This window comes from Molothrus ater, chromosome 4 (genome assembly GCF_012460135.2).
Source record: "Molothrus ater isolate BHLD 08-10-18 breed brown headed cowbird chromosome 4, BPBGC_Mater_1.1, whole genome shotgun sequence".
In the NCBI taxonomy this organism is placed as follows: domain Eukaryota; kingdom Metazoa; phylum Chordata; class Aves; order Passeriformes; family Icteridae; genus Molothrus; species Molothrus ater.
The window spans coordinates 5429925-5446105 of record NC_050481.2 but is presented as its reverse complement, the minus strand read 5'-3'; the positions used below and the strand labels follow the sequence as shown (position 1 = coordinate 5446105).

Genomic DNA, 16181 nt, shown 5'->3' with positions numbered 1-16181 from the left:
TTTTTCTGATTTAAACCTGTAGTGCTGGCACTTGATCTCATAAGTTATGATGTGTCATGGGGTATGTGGTTAGAAGTGAACTTGCTGCTTGGAGTTTGTCTCAACTCTAGTTCTAAAGTATAAGACAAGGTGTACAAATTGGAGAGTCACCAAAAAGTTATTGCAGTTCAGAGAAAACTTATTCCTAGGTCCTCTACTCTTATATGACAACTTCAGGGCCACATTCTCTCAACATACACAAGTTGCTGTAAAAGAGGTGATCTTTAGGATCTCTTCCAGCCCAGGCTGTTAGGTGATTCTGTGATTTCAAGGAGGTAGCACATTTCAAGGCATGATGTCCAGCATCTGCTTGGCCAGGAGAGCTGCAGAAAGTTCCCCACTTGTGCAGTGAAATTACTTTCCATCCTTAATAGAATCAGCCCTCCAAAACCACTGTACTTGGTCAGTGAGATCTGAAATGGTTCTGATTGTGATCTTAATTAGCACTAGGATATTTAGATGTAGCACCTGAAGGCTAATTCAGGATGTTTATACCAGATGAAAGCATCCAGAGGAACACCTTGTGCTGACCTACTTGTGTTTCTGGGACTGTGCCAGTTCAATTGCTGTCATGGTAGAAGAAATGTTAATGAATGGCAGAGAAATAATAGGGCCCAGGTGTAAAAGGCTGTTAATCTACCTGGCTATTGTTGCTGTGAATGAAGAACATGTTATTTTAATGGCAACACTGACTGTTTACACTTCACTGAACTGCAAAGATTGGCGAGCTGGGGCTGTGTGTGTGAATGAAAATGTTTGAACATATATTGGTATCTTTGTGTGCAGGGAAAATAGGATGTTTGCTTTTGGCAGTCATCTGCAAAAAGTCATTGTTTCTGTTGCAAAAATTTGGAACCTAATAATGAATAATAATAACTAATAAAATCAAATCACAATAGGCTGTGAATTTCTTGAACAATAAATGTACCTAATTTCAAGCTTAAATGCTCTCACTAGTCAAACTACCATTGTGTAGTACATGCACCAACTATTCAGCTTCCACTGCTTTCTCCCATGATAGAAATGATCTTTCACTTGTGTGAAGTGAATTTTGAGTTTGTTTTCTGAGGGGGTGATCATTATTGATAAAACATTTGGAGTGGGAGAGTTTTTTGGTTTCGTCCTTAAGTTTTTGACTTAAGTGATTTGCTTTGATACTTCCTGTCCCTAACAATGTGTGTAAGGCATAGGTTAATGCAGTTGTCATCCCATGAAGTTATTTGAGTTCAAAAATGCACTCTGGTATATTCCTTTCAAAGAGATTTTGATTATGTGTATTTTTTTTTTATAGAAGTGAGATTTTTTGGGGGTAGAATAGTTGAAATGTCTGCTTTTGTTCCACTTGCTTTTTTTATCCACAAACTTTAGCAATGGCATTGTTGGAGCTGGTGGCTTTTTGGTGAGATGAAGCTTCTCAGTGGTAACTCTGAAACCATTTGAGAAGTTGTTGGTAATTAAGATAGTCACTGATGCTGAATGTGGGAGCAGGGAATCTTGCAGCCAAACCTCCATTGTCAAACGGGGCAGTTTTCATTCTTGCCATGTAACTTCTGTTTTCCAGAGCCCTGCTGGAAGCTGATGGGCACAAGCACTGCTGTAGCTCAGATTTTTGCATAGCAGAAGTTGAAAGTTGTTATTTCCAAGTTATCTTTTATGGTTACCCTTACATACATATGGAAAAGCTTTGGATTGCCTTTGGCAAAAGGTTTAAAAGGTTATTGGCAGATGGAAGCAGCACAGTAACAACTCTGCAGCAAATTATTAGCTATGTTAGAAGCAATTCCATGGTCTGTTTTACTTTTTAATTAAACTTTTTTCAGACTATCACCTAGTTCTCAGCTTAGGCTTTTTGTTTCCTGTCTTTGAGTAATGAAAATGTCAAGGATAGCTGGGTAGGAAAAAAGCCTTTCAGGTCCAGTCTTCTGTAATTTGTCCATGGCATTGCATGTATAGAAGGGAGCCATCGGATCTGGCCTGACCACTTGCAGTGGGAGAAAACAGAGCAAACCCCAAGATGACTGCAAGTGCTAATTGGTCTTGACATCCCCATTGTCAGGAAAGGAGAACCAAGAGCGTTTTGTCCAGTTTAAAAGAGCTGCTTTGGGTTTTGTTTGATGGTTTATTTTCTTATTTTGGGAAGTTGGGGATGGGAGTTATTTTCTCAAAGTAATTGGCATCTTATAGACGTAGCGTTTGTTACTTCATTTCCTAGCAAACAAAGTGAATTTGTGATAAAACTAGAAAATTACTATTACATTAACATTGCATAGTGACACACGCTGTTGGAGGGAAAGGAGGGGGAGAGGAGCAGTTTGTCCTCTGTTTTGTCCTCTCGCCCGCTTTTCACTGGGATAAACCAACTTTGTCTTTTTCCAGAACTGCTCCCAGTGGGCTCTCATTCAATGATAAACCAATGAAGAGGGGGTAAAAAAAATTTTACCCAGCTCATAGCTCAGACTCTGTGTGTTTGTATTTGTGAGTCTGTATAAGGAGAACTTTTTCTGCTCAGTCTCTTCAGCAGCTGGGTTTTGTTGTTCAGCTGGGGATGAGGGACCAAAGAGCAGGAGCCAGCAGGATGGGTTGTTGGGCATTTTTCCCATGACAGGCAAGGACAGGGGCTTGAGTGTTCATCACTGCCACAGGCAAGCAGAAAACACTCACCCCAAACCCAAAAGCCACATGCCACTTGTATTTCTGGTTACCTGTGCCAAGTGCTGGTCGTGGCTGTGTACCTGGGGGAGAGGGGCTTTGGAGGGTCCTCTTGCCAGGGAGGGCAAAGTATGGCTGGAGGGCTCATCACAGGCTCCTCATTTCATGGGATCTTGCCATTTCTGTGGTCATTTCTGGGTATTTCTGTATTGTATAAACCACGGAACCAAACTGCCCTCCTTTGTTAGCGTAACAGAACTTGCAAGGCAAGAAAATGAGCGCAGTAGCGTTCTGTAAAAAAGAGAGAGCAACACTTTTCTTGATTTTGCCTTTTCTAGTTTAAGGCCTGAGGACTTCCAAAGAAGTGTTGCTGGCAGTCTTGTTTTAATATTCAAATAGCAAGAGCTCATCATAATGAGATGTCAGCTCTCAGAAGTGGAATATGGAATATAGTCAAAATGTTAAAAACTGAAAACTTGCTCTTCGTTTCTAACATTTGTCACTTCTAAATTTACAAAAGTATTTATGAAGTAAGCTGACAAACCTGGGGTTTTGAGGGATTTTAGGAGATTTTTATGCATATAGTTATCTGTATAAAGACCTTTCTCTTCTTGTTTATGATTTTCTTGACAAGAAAATGTTCATAAATATCATGAATTTACCCATACAAAATGGATTGTTTTTTCCTCTTCTTTGTTATGTACTATCCTTGCACTCCTGAGCTTAAAAAAAAATGGTTTACTTATTAAAATAATCTATAGTTTGTCATCATTAAACCATGTTTATTAGTAACAATATTTATAGAGGAGCAGGAAAAAAGAAGTTTGAAATTAATTTGTCTTCTGTCAGTGCTTGGAAGTTGGAATAAGAAAGGGAACTGGAGCACTGAGACAGTATCTTACCCTAGGCTAGTTGTTTACCATTAAAGAGAGGGCTTGCATGCGGGAGGGAGTGTTATGTTTTGGACTTACTTCCTTGTAACTCATAAATCTTGGCTGTATAAACGTTCAGTCATTAATTAAGGCTTTCAAATTAATCTGTTTCCTGACTGGACTTGGCTGGTTTTGCATAGAGCAGTGCTGTTGCCCAATCTCCCAGTTTCGGAGTGCTCTCAAACGTGTGGTATGGGAGGATGGTGTTTATTGTGGAGAGTTAATGAACAGCACCAAAGGAGGGAGGGGGAGGCCCTGGGTTACCAGCATGTGCAGGAAATAGGGTGCTGGTATCAAAATGGGTTTGTGCACTTTAATTGCTTCCCTTACTTCAAACAATGGCAGAAATGGCTATTTTATATTGATAAATGTCGCGCCCGGGCAGAAGTATTTTTCATTCCTTTCATTATTCTTACATAGTGTTCTGGTTTTGCAGTTCAGCCAGTTTACTCAGGATGATGTATAAATACGGCCAAAACCTCTCTCTCATGTGATGGAAAAAGATTTCAACTTTTGTTAGAGACTTCTTAGAAATTATTGGTAGTATTATCACTCAGGTGATGCTCATCTGAGATTTGTGTCCTACTTGTTTTAGCCTTTCTTTACAAATGTGTAAATGTGTGTGTAATATATATATAATGTGTGTGTGTCTCCTTTCTTACTTATGCAGGCAGGGAGGAGCTTTTATCATACATCATCATACATTTACTATTTCTCAAATATTAAGTATTTTCAGAAATTGATCCTGGAGATGTACCACTTTTTGTAGGCGTTTCAAACAAAAGTATTTTCATTACCTGGGTACTAGATATTAATTAAAGCAGTCAACTTCCTTCAGTTCTGCATGTGCAAAGGATTTCATAAATAACTTGTAAGGTTTAGAATAGGCATATAGAAGAAGAGGGTGGTGAGGCCCTGGCACAGCTTGCCCAGAGAAGTTGTGGATGCCCCATCCCTGGAAGTGTTCAAGGCAAGAATGGACTGGGCTCTGAGCAACCTGGTCTGGTAAAAAGTGTCCCTGCCCATGACAGGGGCATTAGGACAAGACAATCTTTAAGAACTCTTCCAACTCAAACCATTCCAGACTTGTTGGTTTGTTTTTTTTTTAGTATAAATGATTTTTCCATGACCAGGAAAACCCCTTGCCTTTTAATGGTGTCAAAGTGAAGGTGTGTTTTCAGTGTCACTTAGTCCCAAACTAAGCCATTCCAAATATTTCCAGGTCTTTTCAGTGTTGCTTTTTACAGATTGCTGATGAGAGGCATGTGTGAGGAGCACTGGCCAGAGGAATCCTTCTGCTTTTAATCAGCACTTGGAAAAACTCAGTGTATCTTCAATGCCAATGTCAGCATGTGAAAGAACAGCCTCACCTTTAAGAACAACTCTGCCAATCTTATGTGTCTTTGGAGCAGGAAAAGAGATTATTGTCAAAATTTTTTCAATAGCAGCTTCATCTCTAGAAGTTTGCCACAGACACACAGCATCAAATATGTGCAGGCAATGAGTGACCCACTGAATTGGGCAGGTGTGGAAATCCAGGTGGGCTTGTGGGGCAGGGTGAAAGTACCATGTGGAGCATGATAGCAACACTTGCTAAATATAAAACATGTCATTGAGAAACCATGGTAATAAATCTCTCTTCTTCCAGTATACATTTGATTGGAGACAGTCCTGGACTTGCTGGGAGATAGGATGGATTGTTGGATTGTCTCCTTGGTTTCTTCTTTCTTATGGATTTGATAAATCACTTGACACATCGTATTTGGTAATAAGTAAACTGTATTTCAAAGCCTGAAATGATGCCTGGGTGACATTGATGATTTGAAGTCTGTTGTTACCTAAGACTTGACATTCAGTGTTGTGTTCAGTGGTGTCTGTGTGCAACCTGAGGGGCAGAACAAATGACAATTCACCTTATTGCTTGCCATATATAGAGTAGGACTGGTTTTGCCCTGTGCAGATTCAAAATGAGGAGCTCCACTCAAAATACCTGTAGGGCTTTATTACAGACGGTGTGTTTTGTGGCTACCCATTTGTTCTGGGACCTGTTTCCTGAGGGCTGTTCCCAGGAGCTTGCATCAGGCCCCTTGGAATGGCTGGTGCTGGTTTCAGTGCCATTCCAAACCTGTACTGTACAGCAGAAGTCATGCAGCCTATTAAAAAAGGGCTTAAAGCTAAGTAAATAAAGTAAATAAAGGGATCAGTTGATGTGGTGGTGGGAGCCATGACCAGTGACCACTCCCTGCACCCCAGGAGCTGCTCTGCTCATCTGACATCCCCGGAGCTCTCCCGGCTTTCCCAGCAGAGCCAGTGCAGAGACCCGTGCAGGATTCCCTTGTGATCATTGCTCCTGCTGTGGTTTCCCAAGGTGAACAAAACAATGATCCTGGTGTTAAAATGATAAACCAAGTCCAGTCCTAGCCCAGTCAGGATCTGCACAGAACAGGTTGTTCCCTGTGAGTTGGAACAACGCTGATAACATTTAGCAGGAATAGCAAATACGCATTAATATTTGCATTGTGATAACAGGAAGAGTCTATTTTGAGGTTTATAGTTGGTACTAATAATTCATCCTTGGCTTTGAGATCATTCTTGAAACAAAGTGTCTGTTTCCTACAGGAACAGTCTTTTCTTGTATGTCTCTCATTTTTCAAACAGAGAGCTTTTAGTCACTTTATTTTTACCAATTGAAATCCAGCAGTTTTATTGTACTAATATTTAGCCTGCCAGGACTTTTTAGCACCAGATTTTTTTCCTTTGAAAATAGTGAGGGGCTTTTTGCTGTTTGTTTCTTCTTAATTCATATGCAACATTTAAGGAAAGCTTAATTAATCCCAGCATGCAGGGAGAGGGAAAGGAAACAGTGCTCAGCAATTGAGAATATATTTAGCTACATTTATGCAGAAGTGATTGTATTACCTAAAAATCCCTTTTTCTTTATTTTTGGATGAGTTTTGGGGCTAGGAAGGGAAGGCAGGCACAGGCTTGGTAAAAGAGGTGGAGGGGGAAGAAATGCTTCCAGGGTTCCAGAAAAGAGAAATATAATGAGCTATCTCTGTCTCTGTGTAGAGCTGAACAGGTCTTGCTCTTGAAAGTCCTTGAGTCAGAGGTTAGACTTCAATTTTAGGAGGTTTGCAATGGCTGGAAAAGCTTTGGAAGTAGAATTCTATTCTCAAGGTGTGAACATAGGAGCAGGCTGATCCTGGATAGGAAGGCCAGTTCTTGTTACTGTTTTTTATTAAAATATTTTGTTACTTCTGCTGCAAATTAACATTGGTTTGAACATTTTCTCTCTTAAGTATTGTTAAGTCTTCCTCATTAAAAAAACATTTCCTCAGTAATAATAGGTTCCATATGTAGATGTACTGTGTATGTAAAGTGATACATATTAATATAGCAATTGCCCATGAAAATGTGTTTTTTTGCTTTTCCACCATGTAATGACCCTTCCTGCTCCTGCCCCCAAACAAGCAGAACAACAAGAGGGCCCTTTGAACGGAAATGTGCAGTTTTAAACCATTTTCCAGATCCGATGTTTTCCGAACTGGAGCGGAGCTGGCGGAGGAGATGGATCGCTGGCTGTTCCAGGAGCAGCCTGACTGCAGAGCAGGGTCAGGCCCGGGGCTGGCGTGCGCCTGACAGGGAGCGCTCGGCTTTCCCGGGAAAGCTGCTCCCCAGGTGCTTCAGCAGGGCCCTCCTCCTGCAGGACCCTGCTCTGGCAGCAGAGGCTCACTCAGGTGCTTCCAGCTGAGCCCTTGCTCAGTGCCTTGCTGAATGCCAACACTTTACAGTGCTCTGCACTTCATCTCAAAAACCTGTGGGCAAAGCATTCCTTAAAAAGCAGGGAAACACACCCCCTTTTCATTTTTAGAGGCTTAGAACAGTATCCCAACATCTGCCTGTAGAAAGAACACCCAACCTCCATTTCGTAAAATCATAGAGCTTTAAAAAGCCAAGTTACCATGTGAAATCTGTATTTTTTTAATCTTTATGCATTTAACAAAAGGAATATTTCCACGTGTTCTAGTTAAGTGTTGGAACATGACGCAGTAAGTCAGTTTGGCTGAGGAGATGCTCTCCAAGTATCCTGCAGCAGATGAGCTTGCCAGCTTCCGCAGGGAGAGGAGGTGGGGGAGAGCTACAAGCATTCTTCGCTCCTGCCAGCTGCGAGTTAAAAGACTATCAGAACCATTTCCCAAAGCAACAGGGACACAGCAAATTTTTCTTCAACCCACAGGATGATTGGAAATGAAAAAAAAAATTCAAATCCTGAATAAAATTAAGTGGATTAAGTGGTAATCCTGAATAAGATTAAATGGTCTCATTACTTACATGGGAAAAATGTAGATATTAATTTTACTTTTATAAATTTTGCTTCAGACTTCCTTCTGATAAAAAATTATTCAGAAACACGAAATTCAATTATTACTTTAGTTCTGTATCATTGACTTAACTTTTTACATGAGAAACAGAATTCGGAATGTTTCACCTTGGAAAGATTTTTAAAATTTCAATTCAAAATGAGTTTTTCAAGATTTCCTTTCTATTTTGTTGCTAAATGGAATGGGTGAGGTTGAATTTGACCCTTTGTTTATTTGACTTTGGATTAAATAATGTATTCTGCTTGGGCAATACTCTACACTCTATTCAGCAGAATAGAATGCTTCTGCAATGCTGCTTTTGGATGAACTTAAAATTAGAGGGAGTTGGTTTTATGAAACAGAGAATAAAAAAAGTGTTTTTTCACATTTTGATAGATATACTTCAGCATCAACATCTATTTTCAGCTCTTTTGCTGAAAACAAATTTATAATTCTTTTGCTAAGAAAACTGAGCAGCCTGGACTGATAATTTGCTGGCTGCACTTTTACATGGACCCAGGTGTTCATGTTCTTCTGTTTATATTGACTCCACAGTTGAAAGATAAGACTTTGTCTCAGGTGGAAATGGTAAAGTTGTAGGAAATAGGTTTCAGAAAGAGGAATATTTAGTTGATCTGGATCTCAGAACATATTCTGTTTGGAAAATGTATTTAAATGATTGTGTGATTATACATATTTGTGGGCGACTAATCTAGTCTGTTGCTGCAGGTCATGGGAATAGTCATAAAAAGTATTTACTGCGAATGTGAACCCGGATGCGTGCTTTCCCGACATGTTTCCCATATGGTCTGTAAGTAAACAGTAAATCAGATAGAGAAGAGCTGAGGAAAGAGAGGAAGTGGGTACGTGGGGATTCTGCAGCATTAAAACCCTGTATGGTTTGAAGCCCTAGCTTGTTTTGTCTCTGAACAAAAAAAAAAAAAAAAAAAAAAAAAAAAAAGGCAAGTCTAAACAGAACAAAGATGCTCTGCAGATCTAGGAACCCATGGAGATTCAGGCACTGATAAAAAAACCATAATTTTTTTATCAGAAAAGCCTTGGTAGAAGTGCAGAGTCGACTGGCCACCTCTAGAAATGAGTTGCTATTTGCCCACCTACACTTACTGCTGTGGCAGAGCCTGGCATGCATCTGCAGACTGCAGCCTGCAAATTCTGTTCCTGAAACCAAACACTAGTTTTAGGGGATTGCTGGTTCCATTTTGACAACTCACCATTCATGTCAGACTGTCCCTGTCAGACATGTGATTCCCCCTTGGTCCTCTCTGCTTGCTTTGGGAAATCTGAACAGGGGAGGCAGGGATGTGTCAGATGGTCTCAGTGAGTGTGGATGAGGGTCTGAGCTGTAAGCACTGCAAAAATGCCTTTTTTTATTGCAGCTGAAGAGCACACAAGAAGTCCTGAGTTGCAAACTCTGTACCCTGGATGTGTGAGTGGGAGGGTAAGAGTTGTGCCTGGCAGGAGAAAAATTGTTTTCACACTGCCATTTCAATATACATGAAAAGTTTCAACCTCTACTCATATATTTGCTCTGGTTTTATCTGATTTACCTTTAAAGCCATCCCAAATCTCTGAGTTGTTGTTCCTCTGTACTTGTAGCCTAAACAGGCTTTCTCTTAGCCACCATGGCAATTCCTCTGTCACTGAAAGAGGCTGTTTCATAGCTCTGGTATCTCAGGCTGGGAAATTTTCTTTTGGGTACAGCTCACACAGGCTTTCCATGCCCTGCAATCCCTGTGATTTTCCTGATTTTTGTCTTCTTTCACAGACTAAAGAAAGTACAAGTTTTCAGTGGGAAATGATTGGGAGATTAGAGAGAAGAAGTTGGCTCCAATCCAAAGGGTGGTGAGATATATTAGCACAGTTTGTAAGATAAAGCCAAATCTCTATTCTCTGTTACCTTGTGAGACTCCAGCCTAGGGCTAAATGCAGCCACAGACGAATGCTCTTGTACTTCTGAGGGCATGTCAGTGTGAGGAAGTTATCCTGGAATGAGATAGGCTGTGAATGTAAATGCAGTAGCTGTTCCAGCCTCACATCCAGTGGAGACAAGGCCTTGGTGAAGTGACTAAAAGCAGTGGAAGGACTCCAGTGGCAGCTGAGGATGCTGAGCCCCCACTGCATTCCCCCTTCAGCAGCCAGCCCTGCAGGCAGAGGATGGGCTGGACACCATCTCCCAGGTCTTTTTTTTTCCAGTAGGAATACAAGATTGAACCATCTTTGCAATGGCTGCTTTTCCTGTCATTGTGGAAATCAGATTTGTTGCTCATGTTATCAACTGTCAGAATGAGGTGGATGAGGTGATGGCCAGCAGTGTTACTATAGGTGTCTTGTGAGCACAAAACATAGTTTAACACTTGCTGTCAAGGGGAATATTTTATCTCTGCCTTCTCTTACTGGTTTTTGTCATTCCTACAGATTATCACTCTGGCTTTGATTGTCTCTGTGGGTATCTAGGGTCTCTTAGTGTGTGTTTGTAGTGCTGGAGAGATTGGTGTGTGCACACGCTCTTCCTGTGGTACTCTGGGAGTTAAAACTCAGCTTTTTTAATGCTTCAGAAGTTGCTACACACCAGTTTTTAGACCTGTGTGGTGTGTTTCAGTTGTTACCTATCCTTATGGTCTGCTGGAAATGAGTGTTTATTTTTGAAGTGCCTTTTCCCAGACTAAATAGAGCATTAATTAGTGCGTGAGAGGAACAGGGTGCATTATTCCACCGCAGCTTTCCATCGCGTCGAGAGCTCGTTACCAGATGTAGAGATCATAAACAAACACACATGGCTGCTGCATGTAAATCTTCTGCAGGAGAAATTACTGCTGATCCCTCCTGATTACATCACTTAGTCTTCCAGCTCATTAATACACTTTTGACCATGGAGACCATTTAGGTGCTAATAACTCACAAAGCAATATACAGGAAAGTATTACCTTTCCATATTTGTTAAACATATTTCCATCTGGAATTCCTGTCCATGGTCTAGACTACTCTTTTTTTTTTTTTTTTATAATTTTGGAAGAGTAGTTGTGGAGTCAAAAATTTAAAAATTTTCCTTCATAATTAATGTTTGCTTCTACAAGGTCTATAGCAGGATATACAAATAGTCTTCCCAAAGCCACATGAAGATGATGATACAGAAATTAATCTGAAATTACTAGGCCAAAGTCTTTGCTGGCACAATCCCCAGGGGAGTTGTGCCAGCAGGTAAGTTGGCCTAAGGATGAATAAACTTAATGAAATCTGGGAATCACTAATTTAGGACTTGATCCTGCCTGTTACTGAGGAATTAGATCCCATTGCAGTAACTCCCATGGCAGTCCCTGGGAGTTACTGCAATGGTAACTGGAATAGTCCCTGGAATCAGTCCCTGCCATGCCAGGCTTCAGTGGCTGCTGTAACTCCTCCATTGCTGATGGTCCATGAGGTTTGGGACATGAATGAGCACTGACCCGAGGAAGGCAGCTTATCCCAGGTTATCAGCAGAGCTTGCTAGGTGGTGACAAAGGAAATTCATAACAGAGCCAAGACTGTAATCCTACATTCAGTCCCTCTCAGGGATTGTCAAATGGCTGACTCCTGTTAGGAGTGACTTTTGCCTAACTCTACCTTGGCAGGTAATGTTTCATATAGTCTGGTGGAAAAGACCTCTCCCACATTTCTCATCCCTTTCCAAACTCTCCAAGAGCACCAGCCACACACTGCCTGAGAGGCTGACCACAGCAAAATTACCTGGCAGCAATGAGTAGCCTTGTACCAGAGTTTCTTCCTATTTTCCTTTTACTGGAGACACCAATATATAAAAAATAGGTAGAAATATAAAGCACCAAAGGGATGTGACATGCTGTCATTAAACTCAACTTCTTTCTCTGACCAGAGCATGAATTTTAACATTTGTAATTTGATTGAATCCTGCATTAAAATCTGTCTCCAATTCTGATAGCGGATGTTACTGAGTCCAAAGTTTTGCAGAGCCACTAAGTACCATCACCTTAAAGGCAAAAAAGGTCTTGTTTGTTCATGGTACTTGTCCTGCTCAATGACTTATAGCTTCCATTTAGCTTCCAATTATTAAAAGCAGATAAGGGGTTTGGAACATATTTAAGCATGTGCTTTACTTCAGTGGCGTTTGCTGACGTCAGAGGAACCCAAACCAGATGCCTGTGTGCTTTCAGGGATGCTTTCTTGAAACAAGGGGAGAGGAAAAGAGAGAAGCATCTTCTTCCCTTCTTGGCTCTCCTCTTTTCATGTGTGAGTAACACACTGTGCGCCTGGTTTTGTTTAAATCCAAGGATGGCAAACAACCACACTCTGTGAAAACTTCCTACTTCTTCCCATCCTTCTTTATGGTTTGTTTTTTTTTCTTCTTGCTATTGATATTTGGGAACCTGTGGAGACAAAGTGATGTGAAACTTGGAGGTCTGACAGAGGAATTTATTCTGGCAGTGTTTGTGTGAAGCCCTGTGGTGCCATGAAATCCCCTCTGTTCCACTGCTTACTTTGCTTTTTCAAACACAGCCATAGCTGGGCTTCATTTGCAGGGGGTCTGTCAGAAGACAGGGAGATGTATGGGAGAATCTCCCAGCTCACAGGTTGGTTGAATTGCCTCTTTTAAGGTAATAACATTCCTGAAGCTTGTTCTAATATTTTATAGCTTTTGTGAATGGCGTGGATACTTGTCACTAAATTACAGGGCTGTGAGCCCAGTAAACTTGTTGGTTCTTCTGAATCAAGGGTGCTTGATGTTCAGATGAATTTGTATCCCAATAAATGGCAGTTGCACTCATCATGTACTTCAACTCTACAATAAAAGAGTGTGTGTATGGACTCATCTTTTTAAAAGGGAAATAAATGTATAGGGATTTTGTTTGTGGGTTTATGTTTTGGGGTTTTTTTAAACAGTGAAGCATTCCCTGACAGGTTTGCAGCAGCTAAGCAAGATGTGTGTTGAATTCACATTCACATGTAAGTGTTACGTGGCTGTCCCTGCTTTGCCAGCTGCTCACTTCATGTGGTGACAGACCAAACAACTGATAAGTGACAGTGCTGAAAAGAATTTTGCAGGTTTCTCAAGAAAGTGTAAAGATGAGACTTCTCCACCATCTGAGCTTAAGGGCCATGTGCATCACATCTGAAATATTCTAGACTTTGTAAAGATGAGGACAGGAATATTTTGGAACTATGAGTGTACACAGTTGGGGCACTGACAGCTGCATGTCACATCTTTTTCTCCCCACCAAAGTTTGATTTATGTGAATAGGGTTAAGCTGACCCTAACCATGAACTCTACTGCTGATCAGAGATTTCAAACACACCCTGCTGTGTGCAAAAATGTCAGTGTGAACTCATGTTGAAGCAGTATAGACTTGATTAGGATCTCCTTTTAATGGAGAAATCATATTACAAAGTACATCTTCCCCAATAGTTCTAAGAAATGCCTTGTGGCAATTAAAGCAATTGCTTGCTCAGTAAATAATACCAGCAAGAAATCTAGCACATTTTACTGCTTTTTTCCCTTCCTAGATACATACACTGTGTTAAAGAGAAGGATCAGCAGTCCATCAATAGTACATAAATTCAGAAGTCCCTTGGTGGTTGATTTAATAATCTAAGTAGTGTGTACTAGCTAAAGGAGAACTGGAAAGTAGTGTGCACACTCACTGCAACGTTGTCAGGCAGTACTTAGTTATAAATCTTGCAAAACTGAAAAAAACTCACCCTGATAAGATTACCAAAACATGACAAATGGCAGCCATAAATAGATTTTTGACTTCCTGCTCATCTCTTCTTTCTCCTGCCCTTCGCGCTCTGCTCCGGTGTAACAAAGCTGTCGGGGCTGTGCAGCTCCTCCAGGTGAAGGTCAGCTCTTGATATATTTTTGATCGTTGTGCGAAGTTCCCCTGTTAGTATGTGGTCCCCTTCTTAACCTCTTTGCAGATTCCCCCGATTATCCCAAATCACTTTCACATGGAGCTGAGGTTAAGCTTTATTTCTCTTGGCTTGTCCCTTCCGTAGCAGACACTTCGTCTTCACTTTGAAAGGACAAAGCGATGTTCAGCTGCCTGGGCCTGCGCCCAGCATTTGATTTATACATTATTTAATTTCCTTTAGAAAATTGGAAGCAGAACTTTAGGAGTGGAAGTCAGTCCTTTTCATTTGTTTAAGGATCTTTTAGGGCTAATATAATCATCGATAGTAGATGTCAGCATGATTAGGGTGACTTAAGGTAAAGCAAAGAAAATTGAATACCAGGAGAAACTCTTTCGCCGAGAAGAGGGTGCCAAGATTTATAGCCATGCACAACATCTGTGGGTTAGGAATTGGGGTATTAAAAAATGAAAACAGAAAATCACCAGGTTTTTGAGTGACACATTGAAAACACCTGCCTCCCCTGGCTGCAGGCTGGGGCAAGGAAGGCTCTCACCCTTTGCGATACATTTGCAGTCGATCCTTGGAGTGTGGGTCTCTCTGGAACTTAATTCAACCAAGGAACTAATTCTGCAGAAATTCCTCACTGAGTCCAGAGGTTTGCATTTGGGCTGACACTGCATTCACTCCTGCAATTAGGTCTGCACATGCCTCTAAGTGACCGCCAAGACAATTTGAAAATTTCTCATGCAGTGGAGTCAGGAAATTAAAAATTAACTCTGGAAAGGACATCATGTAATATTTGGCAGCGTGGTTTGAGTGCTGTGTCCACTGAGGGGTGGAAAGTCCTGCTCTCACCCAAAAAAAAAAAAAAAAAACTGAAAAGTTGAAATATGTCTTCCATGGGATTTTTCATGATCCACAGCTGAGGAAAATATGGAAGGGGAAAGGCCTATGGCATGCATGTGCTTATGGATACAATATGACTTACTTGTGGCCTTTAATTTAGCAAAATAGCATTTAATGAAGCAGAGTGAGAGTCCCACATTGTTTCAGGCTCCCTGGTGCTATGGCTGCTGTTCCCAACATGGTTATGTGGGGGGAGAAAGGCCTTCAGTGCTGCAGTGGTGCTGTGCCCTTCCAAGTCTCAGAGTCATCCATTTGATCTGGAAGTCACTTGATAAATGGGAGGGGCACATTGAAGCACAAGAGAGGCTTTCTCAATCACAGCCCTTTGAGCTAAAACAAGCACCTTCACCACTCTGGGCTGCTGAGAAGTACCAGTTGTGTGGTGTCATGCGAAATAAATGGAAGGAATAAAGTCCAGTTTCCCTGTGACATTTCATGCATTTAAAACTTGCTCACCCCATAAAAAACAAATGATTGATATCAAAGAATCTTCCAGATAGCATGAAAAGTATAAAATATGATACCAAGTGGGAAATGTTAAGAACATCTGCTCTTTGCAGTACTGAATAATTACAAAGCTGAGAGAAAATAGCATCTGGTTTTTGATTCAGTATGGAAAACTGTGCTTCTGTGGCAGCATCCTGGATGTGGTGTCCTCATTCTTTTGGTCACCTTTTATTGTTTTTGCAGAGGCATTAAGACTTTCTGTCTGTCCTACTATCTGTACATCTAATGTGAAATGAGTAAATACAATACACAGGGAAGTGGAAAGTTTACACTTTCTCATGCACACAGGCAATTCCTGAGCAAATCAGAACTCAGCTCTTGACAAGGATGTGGAAACAATACCAGTTGTAGATACCCACACAAAGCAGAAAGAGCAGCATCTGCTAAGGACAAAGTCAATGATACAATTAAGGTGTCCTTTTTTTTCCACCTCACAGACTCATGTCTACTTGGCACAAGCTGTTGGATGCTGTCATCCATAGAGTCCTCTGTTCCATGCACAGTGGGCTGCTGCGTGATTCTTGAGCCTGTTAGATAGGCTGGAATGGCTTCAGGGAGAGCAGTTGTGCTTTATTGTGTCATTGTATAACTTGGCCACACAATTCAGCACTGTAAAATATTTCTGGAAGTTCAGGAGAAGGCATATGTGTGCTGCAGGCTCTAGCTAGCAAGGGGAGTGCACCCACAACACTGCAGGTAAGAGGAGCAGATGTTCTTTTCCTGTGTATTCACTCGGGCTCTGGTAGGCAAAGCAGCCCTACAGCAGGAGGCAAAAAACCTGATGGTGACTTCAGTTTGTGAGTGTCCCTCAAAGTGTGCCTCAGGAACATTTCAGGACTGTCCTGCCACATGTTTCTTAGAGGCTTTTTATGATCTTTCAGCTGTGGTCCTTAGTTGTGTTACA

General features: G+C 41.2%; 1 protein-coding gene across 1 annotated transcript in view; it reads left to right on the top strand.

The window, feature by feature from the left end:
• Positions 1–16181, top strand: part of AFG2A (AFG2 AAA ATPase homolog A) — a 161287-nt gene that overhangs the window by 134817 nt on the left and 10289 nt on the right.